This window comes from Pteronotus mesoamericanus, unplaced genomic scaffold (genome assembly GCF_021234165.1).
Source record: "Pteronotus mesoamericanus isolate MK-2021 breed Mesoamerican mustached bat unplaced genomic scaffold, CSHL_Meso_final scaffold_54, whole genome shotgun sequence".
NCBI lineage: Eukaryota > Metazoa > Chordata > Mammalia > Chiroptera > Mormoopidae > Pteronotus > Pteronotus mesoamericanus.
Window position 1 is genome coordinate 58,868,953 of NW_026555321.1, and position 16,632 is coordinate 58,885,584.

Genomic DNA, 16,632 nt, shown 5'->3' on the forward strand with positions numbered 1-16,632 from the left:
TTACAGATATGCCCATTTACCTCCCCTTTGCCTTCCCCTAACCAGCCCTCACTATCCTTTCCCTCTTGCCATCACCACACTTTTGTTTGTGTCTGAGTTATGCATACATGTTCTTAAACTAATCTGTTCACCTCTTTTCATCCATTCTCCCTCCCACCACCCTTCTGACAGCTATCAGTTTGTTCCATATGTCCATGCTTTTGCTCTTATTTTGTTTGTCAGTCTATTTTGTTCATTACATCGCACATGAGTGAGATTATATGACATTTGTCATTCTCTAACTGGTTTATTTCACTGAGCATAATAATCTCCGTGTTCATCAATGTGGTTGCAAAAAGTAGAAGAGTTCCTTCTTTTTTATGGCTACATTCCGTTGTGTAAATGCACCACAGCTTTTTTTATCCACTTGTCTACTGATGGGCACTTGGGCTGTTTCCAGATCTTGGCTATTGTAAATAACACTGCTATGAACACATGGGTGCAAATATTCTTTTGAGTTGGTGTTTTGGGATTTTTAGGATATAGTCCCAGCAGTGGGATCAGTGGGTCAAAAGTCAGTTCCATTTTTTAATTTTCTGAGGAATTTCCATACTGTTTTCCATAGTGACTACACCAGTCTGAATTCCCACCAACAGTACACTAGGGTTTCCTTTTCTCCACAACCTTGTCACCACTTGTTTGTTGATTTATTGATAGCAGCCATTCTGGTGGGTGTGGTTTTAACTTGCTTCTCTCTGATAATTAGATGGCCAACATACATGAATGAATGCTCAACATCACTAATCATCATATAGATGTAAATCAAACCTATAGAGAATTTTTGTAAGAGTTTATTTGAGCCAAACTGATGACATGGCCGGAGAGCAAAATCTCAAATGCTTCTGAGAATGACAGTTTGCAATTTCTTTTAAAGAGGTAATATAAGAAAGAGTCCATGGATGTAGGAGAGAGCCAGGCCAGGACTGGATTACAGGACAGTTCTGTGCTTGTGCTTTAGAAGGGGGTTCTGTAAGAGAGCATATCAGAGGTGATCAACCTAGATGCACAGAAACAATAGAGAAGCATGGCTTAAGGTGAAAATAAGATTTTTAGTAAAGATGTTGTATGCCTAGGACCTGACTGCCCACCATGACCTGTCCAAGTGGAAATTTATGATCAGATTGCCCTGTGAGTTTACTTCCCATAGAACCCTTTTTTCATCTAACACTTGGTCTGACTTGGAAACCAGATCTGACCTAGAAACAGGACTACTCTGAACTCAGACTGGATCCTACTTAGAAACCCTAATGGGTTTCGGTGGCACTGGGTCAGATGTAAGCTGGCCTGGATCCAGTGTGAGGCCTTGGGTGAATAGAATTTTGTTTTAAAGCTGAATAAGCAGGTTCAACTCTGCAAGGATAATCCTGAAACATAGCACCCAACTCAGGACTTTTCATGATGAGAAAATATACTCCTGCCCAGTTTATAGACAAAGCTACCCGGTTCCAGGAAATGCCAGGGAAAGTATCCAAGCATGGTAAGTGTGGCTGTGGGGTACAGTGAAATTTCTCTGACCATGCAGGAGGCAGAGAAAATGAGCATGTCAGCATACACACTGCTCTGTCTCCCCTGCATGGCCCTAGGGGCTTCAAGGGCTCAATACCTTATAGGTGGGATTATCCAGCCTGCAGGGAAGTGTAGCCTAATTAAGGGCTCTCCCTGGGTGTGTGGGACCCTGGAAATCTATGGAGGAGGCACAGCAAGTCTTAGGGAGATAGGAATGAGACAGGCCATCCGCACCCCTGTCTTTGAAGGTCCTGATCCAGAGACAGTCATCTCAGGAAAAAAAAATCTAAGTAGTCCAGGCCCATCCCAGCACCTGAGATGTGACTCAAATTCCCTGCTGAACCCAATCATGAGACAAAACATTCATGATATTGGGCAACACAGTGTTTATCTGGGGGAAATGACAAATTCCAGGACTAAGAAAAGACTGTGGGAAAGACCTGATTAAAGAGGGATTTTTACTAACTGGCTACAAAGGATCTGGCCAACTCTTACAACGTTTAATATGCCTCTGTTTATCTTTTCGCAGTTCACACACATATATTTGTATGCACATATGTTGGTCTGTGTATATGCAGAGATCACATGTGGATATGCACACATTTGCATTCATAATACACATGGTATGTGTGTATGCACATTAAAAAGATAGATAAATCCCATTCCCTCTAAATATTATCACAGGTCAATCCTCTCACAGAATCCCACATTTTTCTTGACTGGGACACTTTTATTAACCAAAGTTCCTAACCAGCCCATGACTTCTGGTCAATCTCTGCCTACATGAAACATTACTAGTAATGTTTTAAGGCTCACAATTTGAATTTAAAGGGATATTAATCCCCTGGCTGGTGTGGCTCAGTGGAGTGAGTGACGGCCTGAGAACCAAAGAGTTGCAGTTCGATTCCCAATCAGGACACATTCCTGGTTTGAGGGCCAGGTCTCCCCTCCTCATAGAGGGTTTGCGAGAGGCAACCACACATTGATGTTTGTCTCCTTCCCTTCCCCCTCTCTAAAAATAAATAAATAAAATCTTTTAAAAATAAAATAAAAAGATATTGAAAATTCTAGTTTCCTAACCATTAGCAAACAAATAAAAAGACCTCCAGGAATAGTGCTCAGCAAATAGAAAGAAAAGAAACATTTTCCATCATTTCGCTATATCTCACATTTTGTAATTTTTGATAGCTGCAAAGGGAAATAATTTTCTTTCACTATTTACACTTCACACCCACTTTGAGAATGACACTTGGGAAACAAATCCCCTGAAATGTCTGGCTGGAAATACGAGAAAATGATGATGGTAAGAAAATGTCTTTGTGGTAATTCCACAGCTGAGTAACAATTCTGCACTAGCAAGTTATAACTATGCAACTAGTTTCCTTATCACTCTCCAGGCAATATAGACCTGTTTCAAGTTCATAGGGGTCAAGTGGTGAACTAGTTAGCCTTTTAAGGCTGTGTACTTTAGTTACTGTTTTCCATTATAACACTTTATTGAGATGCCAGTCATGATATCTATTTGCTTTTGAATCACAAGCAACTGACTCTTCTCCATAATAAAAGCATTTGAAATTACACAATTCAGAATCCAGTATTTATTTCAAAGCTGCTGTGACTTGTTCCCTAGCTCCAACATATTACTGAAATGAGTATTTTCCCAAAGGATAATCATGACCTCTTGGATACCGACAGGTACCTAATGGAATTACATTAAATACATGTAAGCAAAAATTTATGTTTCATAAGTTGAAATCCAAGTGTTATTAAACAACTCCAAATACTTTTCATTTAAATTAACAAACACACTTATATTACATAAAGGCCAACACCTTCTTTTTACCTGAGGATTATTAAGTATATTAAAAAATGATATCTGAGCTAATTATTACAGATATTTTTATTTATAGCAGGTTGTGGAGTTCTGAATATGTTGAAAACAATGTAAATGTGCTGAAAACATGGCCCAGTCTTTGGGGTTCCTGAAGCTACTTGGATACATGGCCTGTGTCTGGCCAGTGTGCCCCACTCCCCAACCTTGCTGTGGGGCCTAAGGGCCACTGTCTTCCCTGGGCAGCACTGTCAGAGTGGCTGTTTTCAGGACATCACAGAACTTCACATGAGAGCAGAACTTGCTTCCATCCTCAACAGTCATGGTACAGAACATCTACCCACTTGCAGAGACTGCATGTCAGGTTGGTTTTGACTTTGTTTTTTTCTCAAATTTGGTAATCAAATCTTCTATCCATTGGCCTTCTAAGGTACCTTTTTCTTAAAAGGCAGGAAGATGGGCAGATGACGTAGGACCTTTTCAGTGCTCAAGAAGCCAACCACTTAGAAACATCAATGGGAGCAGGAAAAAAGTCCCAAGAAAAGCTGCCTTCTCCAGTCAGAGGGTCTAAAAAGGGGGTTACTTAGCTGTAAAGTTTTAGCCAATAACCACCAGCTCCAAACAAACATCACAAACTAAGTCCCTACTTCTGGCTCCCACGCTGCCCTGTGTGGCGGGTGCTCACAGGGTGGAGTCAGAGGAGGTACAGAGGAGGCAGGACTCTCCTCCCTCCCTGATAGCCAGCCCCACAGTGTCAAGGCAGGCCAGGAAGTATCAGAAGCCAAGCAAGAACCTGCACTTCCACCTCACTAACTGTAGTGATGCTGTACTCCTCTGCCCACAGGCTCAATGTCAGGAGAGGTCATCACACCATAGATGGCATGCCACACATTTGGCCCAGAGATGGGCAAATGAAACTATGGTTCAGAGAGCACTTTCCTCAGTGGGCTTTGTGCCTCTGCTGGCCCCTCCCCCATCCAGCCTCATTGTCTGCCGTCAACCTCCCTCCAGATTAAACCTTAGCTATACTTAATGTGCAGCCCTGCACCCCTCTGGTGCCTTCTTGCCTCTATGCTTTTGTGTGTGTTGTTCCTTCTGCCTAGAACACCCTCTGCCAACACCCCCAACCCTAACTCCCTACGTCCACCACCATCACCAGGCCACCAGGTCCACCTTCAACTCAACTTTTGCCCAGATAATTTAGCCCTGTGCTCAGATACTGTCTTTCCCAGGAACCTTTCCCTGTCCCAAGAAACTGAGCTGGGGACCCTCTGAACTCTCCCGTAGTAGTCAGCATCATGTTTTTACAACGCACAACACATTGTGTTAAAATTTCTGTTTTCTTCTCTTGTCTCTAACTAAAGGACAAACCCCTTGAAGATAGAGAGCTTACAGTTTAGCATTAAATCAAAACTAATTATTGAAAAATTGTTCTGAAATAAAAATTTTATTAACAAATTCCAGTCCAGTATTTGCTCCTCAGTTTCATTATCTTCCACAGAAAACATTTCGAATTTTTTGAATGGCAGAGGTGGGAAAGTAAGATTTGCTTTATGGGAAATCACTTTAAATTCAACTTCAGTAGCATAAATATATTTTATAAAGTGAAAAATGGCTCTTTAATTATATATGCTTGCTTAATTTTTAGACATCATTTAGACTGTTACTGCTGGTATTTTAATCTGCATTTCCAAGGCACAAACACCAAAGCTCCTCTAAGTACATTCTCATTGCTTTTCATCTGTGCCTCAACTCATTTTTTACTGCTCATGATTGCTGTCTCTGGGCACATACATGATGTTTTAAGGGGAAAAAACTATTAAAAATAGTATTTTCCTAGGCAAAATTAAGAGTCTGATATTAAATCTCTCAGTCTGATTTAGCCTTAACTATATCAAAGCTCTACTCTTCCAGGGCACAAAATAGAAAAGAATCCAGATTTAAAATTTTCCCCGATTATAAATAACATCCTTTATTTCTTTTTCTGTTCAATCTGCTCATTTTATTTTTTTTCTTTGTGTATAATTTCATTTATATTTTTAATTTTTAAATCATGTTTTCTCTATTTCAGTTGTCTCAATTTTTCACCTTTTACCCCCTTCCACTCATCCCACCCTGACCCAGCACTGCCAGTCAATTCCCACTCTGTTGTCCATGTCCATGGGTCATTCATACATGTTCTTTGCCTAGCCCCTTCTCCTTCTTTCCACCATTGTCCTCTTTCCCCATCCCCTCTGGTCACTTTCAGTCTGCTGCATGTTTCCATGCCTGTGGTTTATTTTGTTTTTTAGTTTATTTTGTTGAATAGATTCCACTTATAGGTGAGATCATATGGTATTTGTATTTCACCAACTGACTTATTTCACTTAGCACAATATTCTCCAGTTCCATACATGCTGTCGTAACAGGGAGGAGTTCCATCTTTCTTTCTTCCTTTCTTTCTTTCTTTTTTTTTAAATGCCTATTGATTTCATTTATTTTTTAAATGTCAAAGTGAATTATAAAATATTAAAAAATTTAAAACCATTATAAAGTCTCAGCAATTAAACCAACATGACACCAGCACAGAAATAATCAAGATCAATGAAATATAATGAGCATTCTAGAAACAAACATATATATCTGTCTAACAATGTAATATATGATTAAATTTATATTTCAAATCAATAGAGAAAATAAGCCTTATTCAATGAATAAGGTGCATGGACCACTATTACTTGAAATAAAACAAATATGGAGCCCTATTTCACACATTATACAAGAAATATTCAGGTGAATTAAAAGTCAATATGTAAAATCTAAGGAGTTTTAGGAGATAATACAAACTAATATGTTTCTTACCCTGAAGTAAAATATTCAACCCCAGAACCTAAAAAGTGAAATATTGACAATATGAGTATATTAAACATTTAAGACTACATACTAATATACACATAAAAAATTAAAGGACAAGTAATAGAATGGGAAAGTATTTGCCACACATCTAAGAAAGGGTTAACACTTGTTTTGTTTTGTTTTTTGGTAGGGAAAAAAATTCTACAAACCTTTAATTAATAAATGGGTAAAGAATACCAAAAAATCATTTAAAGCTTTTTAAAAATAAAAGAAATAGTCAAGAAATATACAAAAACACATTTAGTTTCAACAAATGATAAAGGAACAATTAAAATAACACATCTTTGTCACAATCAGATTGATTTGTATTTAAAAATATTTGTAATACCAAGTATTGGTGACTGTGAAAGGACCTGGGTATTCATAGACTCTATTTTTTCATCTTAAAGCAGTCCTTTTAGCATATTTTGCAGTGCTGGTTTGGTGTAGGTGTAGTCTTTTAGCCTTCTTATGTGTGGGAAACTCCTTATTTTGCCTTCCATTTTAACTGAGAGCCTTGCTGGGTAGAGCAGCCCTTTGATGACAGGCCTTTGCCCTTCATTACTTGGAATATTTCTTGCCACTCCCTTCTGGCTTACAGTGTTTCTGTTGAGAAATTGGTTGCTTGCTATAAGGGGCTCCCTTATATGTTACTAATTCCATCTCCCTTGCTTGCTTTAGGATTCTCTCTTTCTCTTTGATATTTGCAATTTTAATGATGATGATGTGTTGGACTGGTCTCATTGGGTTCCGTTTGAATGAAACCCTCTGTGCTTTCAGGACTTGGGTGACTCTTTCTCTCCTCTAGTTAGGGAAGTTTTCCATCATGACTTTTTCAAACAGGGCCTCTATCCCTTCCTCATCCTCTTCTCCTTCTGGTATCCCTATTATACAGCTATTATTACGTTTCAGTTGTCCTGTATTTCCCTAAATGCCTCCTCATTCTTTTGGAGTCTTTTTTCATTTTCCTGCTTATTCTGGGAACTTTTTTCTACCTTGTCCTCCAGATCACTGATTCAATCCTAAGCTTCACTAGCCTGCTTTTGATTCCTTTTACAGTGTTCTTCAATTCAGAAATTGTGTTCTTCATTTCCTCTTGTCCCTTAGTGATAGTTTCTATGTCATTTTTCATGCTGATATAGTTTGCAGTAACTTCCTCATAGTTTCTCTCTACTTTTTGGTAATTCTCTCTGAGCTCACTGAGCTCACCGAGCTTCCTTAGAGCTGTTGTTTGGAACTCAATATCTGATATTCTACTTATCTCTATTTCATTTAGTTCTCTTTGTGGGGATTCCTTCTTTTCTTTCTAGTGGGGTATATTTCTTTGTCTTCCCATTATTTGTGAGACTCTTCTTTTTTGCCTCTGCTTCTTAAATGGATCTGTCTTGATTTCCTGACTTTGTGGTGTGAACTTCTATGGTAGGAGACCACTGTTTTTACTTCTTGGATCTGACTCTGATGATGTCAGATGTTGTCCCTGTCTGACCTTAGACACTCTGTTCAAGACTTCCAGGAATCTACTGTCTGTGACTGTCTCTTTCAGCTGTTAATCAAGACACTCTGCACTCAGAAGGCCTGCTTAGACAGCCAAAGTGGGACAGAGTCCCTCCTGGGGGCAGAGCTACTGGGTCCTCTGACACTGCTGCTGCTCAGGTGGAGTGGTCTCTGCCTGAGAAAGATGGCTGCTGCCATATGAGAGATGAGTCAGCACCAACATCCCACCAGCTCCTCTCTCAGTTCTCCTCCCAAAGCCTCCTTCCCCAGTCTCTCCTCAGGCGTCTCTAGCCCACTTTGCCCCCACCTTTGCTGGAGTCCAGGGTAAGTGGCTGCAAATAAAAATGTATGCATTGGCCCTTTAAACGGCTCTTTTCTTCTCCAACTGCCTGTCTCTGGCAGAGAGCAACCCTGCTACTTTTCACAGCTGGCTGTTTTCTGTGTACTTTTTGGGCTCTGGTGCTGCAGGCTGGCAATCCCTGCTTTTGGTTCAGACCCCGCTCTCTCAGGGGGATCCAACTGGCCCTTTTAATATCTTTCTGTTGCTGCTGCCTGTGGGTGCCCTACCCACCTCCTTGTGTATCTACTGCTGTCCTTACCAGTTAGGTTGTGCTAAAGCTGATTCTTCTGTCTCCAAGATTACAAGGCTCCTCTCTCACTATTGTTCAGTTGTTTGTTCCAGGTGATTTCTCCACAATTTAGTTGTAATTCCAGGTTTGTCCTGGGAGGAGGTCAGTGTGACTTCCACTCACTCCTCCACTATCTTGATTCTAAAGAACATTCTTAATGATCTTTCTCCAGAAGACACACTCACCAAGGGGCTAGAATATGATTTTGTGTGTGTGTGATGGGGAGATTCTCTTTGTTTGCTTTTGCTTTATTTGTTCCTGATTATCTTCTCTTACCCTCACTTTTGTGGAGGACTTAAAATACTCAACTTTTTGCCCCAACCAGTATGTTCAGTGCACTTCCAGCTAACAAGTCATTAGTTCATTGGAGCATCATCCAGTAAACGAAACGGTTATGGAGAGTCACAGATCCATCCCCGGACTAGTGTGTGCAGGAGGCAGCCAGTCAATGCTTTTCTCTCACATCGATGTTTCTCTCCCTTTCCCTCTCCCTCTTTTCTCCTCTCTCTAAAATCAATGGGCATGTCCTCAGGTAAGGATTAAAAAAAATACTCCTCTTTTTATCTTCCGTGAAAGCATTTTGCATAGGAGATTTCTTGATTGTATGTCATAGCTGATTGGAAGAAGACATCCTGAGTCACTAAAGCTGTGCTTAGCTTTAATAATCACAAAGCACCTCAAAAACACCAATTGCCTCATTACCACCCAAAGAGCTCACCTTCACACTTAGTTCCACACTGTTGTAGCAGGAATGCAGGAGTCAGGTCCCTCAGTCAGCTCCCCCAGCTAAAAAGTCATGGTCCATGAATGGAAATTAATAATCATGTAGCAATAGGTTCCATGGAATTTGCTGTCACAGAGTATGGAGACAGTTCCCCAGTCAATGATAACACATCAGGATTAGACATAGTTTAGGATGTGAATCTTGTACTCACACATGCTACCCTGAAGAGCTATTTATAACAGCATTAATCACCAACTTCTTGACGTGGTTAGCTCCCTACTAGGCACTTTCCTTATGGTTTTTTAAAATTGTATAACACTGTGAGACAAGTGTTAACATTTTACACATTTTAGAACTACTTTTGACCAACGTCACAAAATTAACTGGTAGCAAAATCCGTATTTTAACCAGATCTTCATCACTGCAAATCCTGTGTTTTTCCTATTATCCTGTGGTCCCTAATACAGATAATCTGTTTTCATTGAGTGGATAAAAGAATAGCCATAAAAAAGATTAATTTTTTTTTTAAATAAACTACCCATACACTCAAAAAAATTGATTGTCAAACTGGATAAGAAAGCAAAGCCCAACCATATAGCATCCAAAAGAAACATAACTCAGATTCAAAAACTATAAATAGATTGAAAATAAGGGATAAAAAAACCATGTAAAATGCAAACAGTAACCACAACAGAGCTGGAGTGGCTATATTAACATTTGACAAGTAGGTTTTAAAATAAGAAATATTACAAGAGACATAGAAGGATATTTTCCTCAAAGTTATCTTTTAGTTCTTAAATTCTAGTTCTTATATTTAGTTCTTATAATCCTTTTTAGTTAATTTTTTATTGATATGTAACAGATATTCAACATTATATTTATTAAGGATATAATAATAAAAAACTCAATACACCAAGAATATATAATCATAATAATCATGTATACATACATGTATACACATTTAAGAACAGATTGTCTAAATATGACAAAAACTAATTGTCAAAAACTGACAAAACTGTATCCTTGTGTTTATGATCAGTTGATTTGCAACAAAGGTGTCAAGGCAATTAAATAGAAAAAAAAGTATTTTTCTATAAAGTTGGGAGATTTTGATATCCATACATAAATAAATAAACTTAGACCTTTAACTCACACTATACACATAAATTAGCTTGAGTGCCCATCAGTAGATGAATGGGTAAGAAAGATGTAGTACATATGTAGAATAGACTATTATTCAGCCATTAAAAGAATATAATCTTATCATTTATGGCAATGGTGAATGGACCTCAAGGACAATATGCTAAGGAAAAAAAAATCAGACAGAGAAAGTCATATACAGTATGATCTCACATGTGGAATCTAAAAAAAAAAAAAAATGCTCATAGAGTAAACAAGAGGGGGTGGGAAGTGGGGAAAAATGAGTGAAGGGGCTCAAAAGGTGTAAACTTCCACTTTTGAAATAAATAAGTCTTGGGATCTAATGTACAACATTGTGAGTAAAGTTAAAAATATTGTATTGCATATTTGCAAGTGGCTGGTAGATCTTAACAGCTCTCATCAGAAGAAAAAGAATTGGTAGCTATGTGAGGTGATGGATGTTAACTAGTCTTATTTATGATGGTTGTAATTTTGCAGTATATACAAATATTAAATCATTATGTTGTACATCTGAAATAAATATAATATTGAATGTCTGTTACATCTCAATAAAAAATTAACTCCAAAGGAGTATAAGAACTAAATATAAGAACTGAATTTAAGAACTAGAAGATAATTTTGAGGAAAATTTTTATGACCTTGGGTTAAGCAAATATCTTAGATACATCCTAAAATATAACCCATAACATTTTTTAAAAATGATAAAAATCTCATTAAAACTTAATACTTTTTACTTCAGAAAACACCATTAACAAAATAAAAAGGCAAACCACAGACTGTAATGAAATATTTGTACCTCATACATCTAGTGACAGAATTACATACAGTATAAATAAAAATCACCACTTAACAAAAAGACAAATCCAACTTACAAAAAAACAAAGACTGAGGGACTTCAAGATGGTCGAAGAGTGGGTGTAAATCACACTGACCTCCTCCCAGGACCAATCTGGAGTTTTAACTAAACTGTGGAGAATTCATCTGGAAAACAACTGAACAATAAGAAGAGAGGAAAATTAAAACCTCAGACGGACAGAGTAATCAGCTCTAACACAACCTAACTGGTAAGGAGTACGGTGGAGACTTGAGAAGGCAGAGTGGGCACCCATGGGCAGCACCACCAGAAGGGTATTTAAATGGCCAATTAGATCCCCTTGAGAAGATTGGGGTCTGAACTATAGGTGAGTGTTGGGAAATGCCCCACCTGGTTTCAGGAACTGTAGCCTTGCCAACAGGCAAGAGGACTCCGGGTCTGGAGCTTATCAAGGAGGCCTTGGGAAAACAGGCCACTAAGGAGACAAAACCTGTCCCGCTGGCAGGGGAGCAGCCCCTGTACCCCTCACATCCCCCTGCTTGACCCTGTGATAGTTGGAGATCCATGATGGGTAAGTTCTCTCATGTGGAGAAAACAACGTAAGACAAACATTGGTCAGTATGGACAAGGACATTTGTCAGCAAGACAAGGACTTGGGGGGACACAGAAAAAGGGCAATAAAGGCCCACACACCTTGGCTGGGCTTGGATGTGGCTGGAGTCCTCATTCTATCTGAAAGAAATCTTCTTATCTCTTGGTGGCTCCGCCCCACCCAGCTGGCTCAGGCTTGAAACAATACTAAAAGCAGGTACAGCCCTAAACTGGATCAGGCAGTTCCCGGGGACAATCAAGGCTAGAAGTAAGTTCCTCTAAGCATGCTTGTTTCTCCTCCCTCAAAGGTGATGATAACCAGCTCATACTGGGAAGGAGATTTATATTATTCATAGACCTTGACCTGAGGCAGATCTCTTGTGTTCCGCCAACTGTTATCTATGATCTCTATTTGTTTTCTGTAAACATAGCCTTTTGACATTGATTGATGAGCTTTATTCCATACCCCTCTGCATATGGTTCTCCATAAAAGCCTTTGGACACAGGGGTTCAGGACTTTCTCTCCTCTAGAGGGAAGAGCCATGTCCTCTCACCTGGCAAACAGAGAAGTGTTTGCGATGACTTGTGTTTAAATAGTCCAAGTTATGAAGAGCAAGGGCCTGCCACCAAGACTGCTCTACCCAACACGGCTCTCAATTAAAATGGAAGGTGAAACAAGGAGTTTCCCAGACAAAGAAAAGGAATAAAAGAATACATCTCCACCAAACAAGCATTGCAAGATATGCTAAAGGGATGGTTTTATGAATATGAAGAAAAAGAGTCTATGAATACCCAGTTTCTTTCACAGTCAACAATACTTGATATTACCGATATTTTTAAAACATATTAATCTGATTGTGACAATACTGTGTTATTTTAATTGTTACTTTATATGTTGAAACTAAACCTGTTTTTGTATATTTCTTGCCTATTTCTATTCTTTTGGAAAAGCTTTAAATGATTTTTTGGTATTTTTTATCCATTTATCGATTAGGGTTTGTAGAATTTTTTTCCCTAAAAAAAATAAAAAACTATTAACCCTTTCTTAGATTTGTGGCAAATACTTTCCCATTCTATTACTTTAATTTTTTATGTGTATATTAGTATGTAGTCTTAAATGTTTAATATACTCATATTGTCAATATTTCACTTTTTAGGTTCTGGGGTTGAATATTTTACTTCAGGGTAAGAAAAATATTTGTTTGTATTTTCTCCTAAAACTCCTTAGATTTTACATGTTGACTTTTAACTCACCTGAATATTTCTTTTATAATGTGTGAAATAGGACTCTATATTTGTTTTATTTCAAGTAATAGTGGTCCATGCACCTTATTCATTGAATAAGCCTTATTTTCTCTATTGATTTGAAATACAAATTTAATCATATATTACATTGTTAGATAGATATATATGTTTGTTTGTAGAATGCTCATTATATTTCATTGATCTACTTGATTATTTCTGTGCTGGTGTCATGTTGGTTTAATTGCTGAGACTTTATAATGGTTTTAAATTTTTTAATATTTTATAATCGACTTTGACATTTAAAAAAATAAATAAAACCAACCTGCATTTGAAAAAAAAAAAAAGAAAGAAAAAAATAAGAAAGAAAGAAAGATGGAACTCCTACCTTTTGCAACATCATGTATGGAACTGGAGAATATTATGCTAAGTGAAATAAGCCAGTTGGTGAAAGACAAATAGCACATGATCTCACCTATAAGTGGAATCTATTCAACAAAATAAACTAATGAACAAATAAACCACAAGCATGGAAATATGCAGCAGACTGAAGATGCCCAGAGGGGATGCGAAAAAGGACAATGGTGAAAAGAAGGGACTAAACAAAGAACATGTGTGAATGACCCATGGTCATGGACAACAAAGTAGGAATTGACTGTGGGAGCAGGGGGTGGGGGTGGGATGGGTGGAGGGGGATAAAGGGGTTAAAATTGAGACAACTGTAATAGAATAAACATGGTTTAAAAATTAAGAAAAATTATAACTAAAAAAATTAAAATTTAAAAAGAACAATGCTATAGCAAGAGACCAAGAAGGACACTACATAATTATAGAGGGAACAATCCAACAAGTGGACACAACCCTAGTAAACATGTATGCAACCAACATAGGATCACCTATATATGTAAAGCAAATCTTGATGGACATGAAAGGAGAGATTGACAGAAATACAGTCATAGTCAGAGATTTTAACACCCCATTGACTTCAATGGATAGATCTTCCAAGCAGAAAATCAACAAGGACACAGTGGCCTAAATGACATACTAGATCAAATGAATTTAATTGCTATCTTCAGAGCATTTCACCACAAAACAGCAGAATATATATTTTCAAGTGCACATAGAACATTTTCTATGATAGACTGTATGTGAGGCCACAAATCAAGTCTCAACAAATTTAAGAAGATTGAAATCATATCCAGCATCTTCTCTGACCACAATGCTATGAAATGAGAAATCGATCACAAGAAACACTGAAAAGCATGCAAAGACCTGGAAGCTAAATAGCATGTTATTAAACAATGACTAGGTCAACAATGAAATCAAGGAATAAGTGAAAAGATACCTTTAAACAAATGAAAATGAGGACACAACAGTCCAAAGCCTGAGAAACTGAGGAAGTAATCCTAAAAGGAAAATTCATAACATTACAGACCTATCTCAAAAAACAAGAAAAAGTTCAAATAGACAATCTAACTTTACACTTAAAGGAACTTGAAAAAAGAAAAACAAAGTGCAAAGTGAGTAGAAGGAAGGAAATAAAAATGAGCAAAAATAAAATATGATCTAAAAAGTTGATACAAAAGATCAGTGAATCCAAGAGCTGGTTCTTTGAAAAGATAAACAAGATTGACAAATCTTTAACCAGACTCATCAAGAGAAAAAGAGAAAGGACCCAAATAAATAAAATCAGAAATGAAAGAGGAGAAAAAAACAACTGACTCCAAAGAAATACAAAGGATTATGAGAAAATATTATGAACAACTATATTCCAACAAACTGGATAACCTGGATGACATGGATAAATCCTAGAAACATATAATCTTCCGAAACTAAACAAGGAAGAATCAGATAATCTGAACAGACAGATTACACCTAGTGAAATTGAAGCAGTATTCAAAAACCTCCCAACAAAAAAAGCCCTGGACCAGAAGGCTTCACAAGTAAATTTTACCAAACATAGCGAAAAGAACTAATACCTCTCCTTCTCAAACGATTTCATAAAATTCAAGAGGAGGGAAGGCTCCCAAACTCTTTTTACAAGGCTAGCATTATCTTAATTCCAAAACGAGATGAAGGCACTACAAAGAAAGAAAATTATAGGCCAATATCCCTAATTAACACAGACACTAAAATCCTCAACAAAATATTAGCAAACTGAATACAGCAATGCATCAAAAAGATCATAGACCATGATCAAGTGGGATTTATTCTGGGAATGCAAGGTTGGTATAACATTTGCAAATCAATAAATGTAATTCACCACATAAACAAAATGAAGGATAAAAACCACATGATCTTATCAACAGAGGCAGAAAAATCATTTGATAAAATCCAGCACCCATTTATGATATTAAAAAAAAAAAAAACACAACACAGTGGGAATAAAGGGAACAACACTTAAACCTAATAAAAGTCATACATTACAAACCCACTGCCAGTATCATACTCAAAGGGCAAAAACTACAAGCATTCCCCTTCAGGCCCAAAACAAGACAGGGATATCTCTTTTCACTTCTCTTATTTAACATAGTACTGGAAATCCTAGCCACAGCAATCAGACAAGAAGAAGAAATAAAAGACACCCAAATTAGAAAGGAAGAAGTAAAACTGCCATTATTAGCAGAAGACATGATACTGTACACAGAGCACCCCAAAGATTCCATCAAGAAACTACTAGAACTGATAAATAATTCATCAAAGTAGTAGGATACAAAGTTAAAATCCAGAAACAAGTTGCATTTTTATATGCCAATAATGGACTAACAAAAAGAGAAATTAAGAAAATAATCTCATCCACAATTGCTTTAAAATGAACAAAATACGCAGGAAAAAACCTAACCAAAGATGTAAAAGTCCTGTCCATGGAAAATTATGAGACACTGAAGAAAGAAATAGAAGAATTTACAAATAAGTGGAAGTACATACCATGTTCATCGATAGGAAGAATTAACATCATTAAAATGTCCATACTACCCAAAGCAATTGAACCTATAGTTCAATGCAATTCCTACCAAGATTCCAATGACGTATTTCACAGAAGTAGAATAAATATTTCAAAAATGTATGTAGAACAACAAAAGGTCCCACATAGCAGCAACAATCCTAAGAAAGAAGAATAAAATTGGAGGAATCATGCTACCTAATATCAAATTATGTTATAAGGCCATAGTAATCAAAATAGCATGGCACTGGCATAAAAACAGGCACATACAAATGGAACAGAATAGAGAGCCTAGAAATAAACCCGCACCTTTATAGTTAATTATTATTCAACAGAGGAAGCAAGCACATTCAATTGGTTAAAGACAGTTTATTCAAGAAATGATGCTGGGAAAATTAGACAGATATAGGTAGAGAAATAAAACTAGACCCCTTTCGTAGACCACACACAAGAATAAATTCAAAATGGGTCAAAGACTTAAATGTTACACCCAAAACCATAAAAAATCCTAGAAGAAAATATAGGCAGCAAAATCTCAGACATTGCTCATAGCAATTTTTTATTGGATATATCTTCCCCAGGCAAGGGAAACAAAATAAAAAATAAACAAATAGGACTACATCAAACTAAAAAGGTTTTGTATAGCAAATCATCAAAAAAATAAAAAGGCAACACACAGAATGTGAGAACATTTCCACTGATACAACTGATAGCCAAAATTTACAAAGTACTTAGAAAACTCAGTCTCCAAAAAAACTAATAACCCAATTAAAAAATCAACAA